Source organism: Pteropus vampyrus, unplaced genomic scaffold, assembly GCF_000151845.1.
Source record: "Pteropus vampyrus isolate Shadow unplaced genomic scaffold, Pvam_2.0 Scaffold826, whole genome shotgun sequence".
Lineage (NCBI taxonomy): Eukaryota > Metazoa > Chordata > Mammalia > Chiroptera > Pteropodidae > Pteropus > Pteropus vampyrus.
Window position 1 is genome coordinate 471,571 of NW_011889607.1, and position 4,929 is coordinate 476,499.

The 4,929-nt window shown below is 39.8% G+C and overlaps 1 pseudogene; it reads left to right on the plus strand.

The window, feature by feature from the left end:
• The first annotated feature begins 511 nt into the window (after window positions 1–511).
• Window positions 512–688, plus strand: LOC111734171 (annotated as a pseudogene).
• Window positions 689–4,929: the final 4,241 nt, after the last annotated feature.

Here is a 4,929-nt window from a genome sequence, read left to right on the forward strand (position 1 = left end):
GAGCACGCCGCCCTTCCAGAGAGTGGGAGGAGACGCCCCGCCTTCAGAGATCCAATTCTTAAGGGGAAACAGCAACATACATAGGTCAGGGGTGAGAGTCGGCGGGGCGGGGGAATTGAAGGGGAAAAAATTTTTTTTAAATAAAGGCTTATAACAAAATAGTGTGAACAATTATACACCAACAAATGGGATAACCTAGATTAAATATACAAATTCCTAGAAATGCACATAGTTAGGAAAAAAATTAAAATTAACAAAAGATGTCCAAATTTCAATGCTTAAAACTACAAAATGTTGCTGAGAGAAATTAAAGACTTAATGCAGAAATATACAATGTTTATGGATTGGAAGACTCAATATTGTTAAGATATGAATTGTCCCCGGATTGATCTATAGAGTCAACACAACCCGAATCAAAATTCTAACAGGCTTTTTGCAGAAATTGACAAGCTGATAATAAAATTTATATGGAAATGCAGAGGACCTAGAGAAGCACTTTTTAAAAAGAAGAATCATTTGTTGGCCTTTGGCTAAGTTCAAGTGTAGTATCTGTTATTATATGATTGTCCCTTACCAAGGATAATATAGTAAATGGGTGTGTGGAACAAAGAGATAAAATAGGAGCTTGTTCCATCTGCTTCACTCCTTGATTTGGTATTGCAATATTTCCAGAAACGATGCACAGAGAAAGGGGATAAGAAGAACAAGAACAAGAAGAACAAAGTTGTGGGTATTACCCTACCTGATTTTAAGACTTATACAGGTAAAAAGTACAGGTAAAAAGGCAGATATATAGACTAGAATAGAGTTCAGATAAAAACCCATCCATGTAGAGTGGATTGATTTTTCACAAAGTGCCAAGGCAATTCAATCAAAAAAAAGACAAGTCTTTCTAGCAAACAGTGCTGGATCAGCTGGATAATCACAAGGGAGAAAAAAATGAACACTGACTCTTACCTCATACTATATATAAAAATCAACTCAAAATAGATCATACACTTACATGTAAAAATCTAAAATTATAAAATTTCTAGAAAAACACAGGAGAAAATTTTGGGGGTAGGCACCAGAGATAGAATACAAAAAGCCTGACACACAAAAGAAAGGTTGATCGATTAGAATTCATTCAAATTCGAAAGTTTTGCTTTTCAAAAGATACTATTTTTAAAAATAAGAAGGCAAACCACAGACTGGAATAAAGTATTTGCAAATCATATATTTGATAAAGGACTTATATCTGGAATATATAAAGAATTTACAATTTGGTAATAAGATGACCCAAATTTTTTAAGTGGGCAAAAGATTTGAATAGGTACTTTATAAAATGAGATGTGCAATGGAGAATAAGCACATGAAAAAATGCATCATTAGTTATCAGGAAAATACAGATGAAACCACTATGAGATACATCTATACATTCATTAAAATGCCTAAAATTAAAAAGATTGACTTTACCCTATGTTGGTGAGGATGCTGAGCAACTGGAGATTTTATATACTATTAATGGGAATGTAAAATATTACTACTACTTTGGAAAACAGTTGGGCAGTTTTTTAAAAAGTTAAATATACATCCACTATGTGACCCAGCTATTCCACTTCTAGGTCTGTCCAAGAGAAATGAAAATATGTAACCACACAAAGGTTTGCACTCAAAGGATCATGGAAGCTTTATTTGTAATAGTTCAAAACGGAAATAATTCAAATAGCTATTGCAATGTATTATAGCTATAAGATGGACTTCTATTTAGCTCTGAAAAAAAAAACCTATTGATTTCATTTATATAAAATTCTAGAAAATGCAAACTAACCTATAGTGACAGAAGGCAAATCACTGGTTGCCTGGGTATGGCGTGGGAGAACTAGAGGATGCAGGGAGGAGTGGAAGGGAGGGATTACAAAGAGGCATAAAGAAACTTTTGAGGATGATAGAAATGTGTTTGTGGGGATGGTTTCACAGTATATACTTAAGACAAACTCATCAAGTTATATACTTTAAATTGTGCAATGTATTGTATATCAATTATACCTCAATAAAGTGGTAAAATAAAAATGCACAGACACACCACAGTATCTTGCTTTGTTCGCTTATAGATCTTGAATGATTCATATCTACACAAATAAATGTACTTTATGCTTTAAAATACACTTAAAAATATTGTATATTATACATTACATAGATATGCCATACTTTGTCTTATCAGTCCCCCTTTAAGGAACATCTAAGCTAGTTCTACTGTTTTACTACTGCATACTATATTTAACCGAGTAGCTATATTATCTGAAAACAATAAGCTAAGGATGCACTGTGTCTACACTACAAATGGGGAGATTTAAATAAAGAAGGAGAGAAAAACAGCAGAGAGGTACAAAAGTGAAAAAATACCTCACCATTTAAGGGTAAGGCCTGACTGCTCCTCATTTCTAAACTTAGTACAGTGAGTTCCAGGGGCAGCCAGATTTCATAGATGTAAAGAAGGAGTAAGTAAAGAATAAAAGGAGCCAGTCCTTCATAAGTTTTGTCCTGTCTTCCCCACTAGCAGTTTCTTGATTATGCATACTGGGCCATGTCTTATATGATTGTGCCTGGCACTGACTTGGACTCACACAGATGAGTACCTTGTGGCCACTGGTCCATTTATTGGTTACCAACTTCAACTCTAGATGTCCGCCAGGGGGCGTCAGTACCCAGGGTTTGGAATCTACTGGCTCTTTTGGCCCTTTCTCTAGCCGCGCGGGGGAGCGGAACGTGAGAGCCGCAGGCAGCGCCACCACCCAAATGCCCTAGTACGGTTTTGAAACTATGTGTATTCCTTGGAGGCATGTGAGCCCGCCCCCTAAGCAGCTCCAGGGACCTCTGACTTGCTCAACAGAGTAAAGTCACGGTCTGTTCTTGGTCCCGGGATGATATGGCCTGTATAAGCAAATAGCCCTATGCCTAAGAATTCCTTCAGATATCCCTCCCTTCGCCTCGACTAAGAGGCAAATGGTCCGTTCCTGACTAAAAAAATCTTTTGTCCTTTGCCAAATCAGATCGTCTGTTCACATACCGGTGCTAATCCCACATCTCCCTTCCCTCCTGCCTCAGTTCAGGCATTTTCTAGGCGTTGGGGGGATACTGGGGAACCAAGCACCTGCCATTTCTTGTTGCACATTGGAATCACCTGGGGAGCTTTTAAAAACTGTGGATGCTGAGCCACACTCCAGAGATTCCAATTTAATTTTGGGGGGGTGGGGCCTGGGCATCAGAGTTTTTAAAAGCTTCCCATGTGATTCTTAAGTGCGGCACTACCGAAAAGCTCTAGGGTCCAAGGCTTTGCTCCTCAAAGTGTAGATGGAAATGCAGACTCTCAGCATCTCTTCCCAATCTACTGAATCAGAATCTGCATATCAACAAGATCCTCAGGTCATTCAGTAGCACACTGAAGCTCCAGAAGCCTGGATTTAGTTAGCATATCATTATGCTTTGCCTGTGCTCATTGTCCTGGCCTGAATCACGGCCTCCACAACTTTCTCATGCTGGATCAGTTTTTGACTATAGTTAGACGTTTTTGACTATGACCTATAGAAAAGAAACTGACTTCATATCAAGATGTAGAGTGCATATGTGCATATATAATGAAACAAAAATGTCACAAAGCAATACTTTTACTACCTTCAATGCATTCATTCATTCAGTAAGTACTGTTGACACTTAAAATGCGTGTTAGGCTATTCCCAAACATCCTGTTTTCCTGGACTTTACATTCTGTCTGTGTGTGGTGGGGGGGGCGGGCAGGGGGGAAGGGTTGTCAGAAAGTTAAAAATAAATTACGCGTATGAAGGGCATGCTAGAAGATTAATATAATAAAATTTCTTTTAAAAATTACATTTGGGAGGACTTCCAGATGTTAGTTATGTTGCTTCTTGATTTGGGTGCTGGGTATGTTCACTTTGTAAAATGTGCATGTTTTTGCACTTCTCTGGATGGATGTTATACTTCAAAAAAAGTTCAAAAAATTACATTGTGATATTTTCTATTCTATTACTGTCCTCTTTCATTAAAAAAAAGGGCCAGTCAAACCACTAAATTCAGTTCACCTCCTATTAACAGGTTGCAAAAGTGGTTTAAAAAATATTGCTCTATTTTAGAGAACAGAACAAAACAAAACAAATAAAAACCTTTAGCTCAATCACTCAACAGCATCCACCACTCTTGTCCGAGCATCTGCTTGCAGGTGTGAGCCAGGCTGCCCGTCACCACCCCACAGTTGCCTTTCTTGCCCTCCTGCTTACCCTGCAGTGCAACCATCTGAAGGCGGAGATTCTGTAAGGGCACCACCACAAGCCTCCCTCAAGCAGCTTGGTCTGCCTCTGCTTAGAACTAGACCTGACAAGCCCTTCTCCCTGCAGTCACTCTGCTATGGGCAACTCTGCTCAAGTTCCATATCTGGGAGGAGATTGGCACAGGCATGTTAGAGGGTTGGGATTATCCCCACAGTCACCTCCTGAATCTTCTGAGCTTTATGCTTCTAGACTGTGTCTCATTTCCTCCATTATGTTCTCAGCTCCTTGGGGACAGAGCAGTCTCCCAAGGTGTCTCCACAGCTTCTAGTGCTAGAGTCACAAAACAGTGCAGAGAAGGAGACAGCCTCAGAGACATCTCCTAGCATAGCCCCAGCACTCAACGTGGTGGTTGGTGGGAACAGTCCAGGAGCTGAGACTAGGCAGGATGGGGGAAGGGAGCAGGAGGCCTCTTTTCTGTAGGCCTAAAGCTCCAGATAACCCTGCGCTAAGGATGTAAGAGGCATGGATCTGGCTCTTGAGGGCAACTGGAGAGGTGAGAGAACAGGGAGCTGGGCTCCTCTAAGAGGATCACTTAGCAGGACCTACCATGATACAAGTGCTTTTACCCCTTGCTTTGTTTGATCTGGAGTTTGATTCACCAACA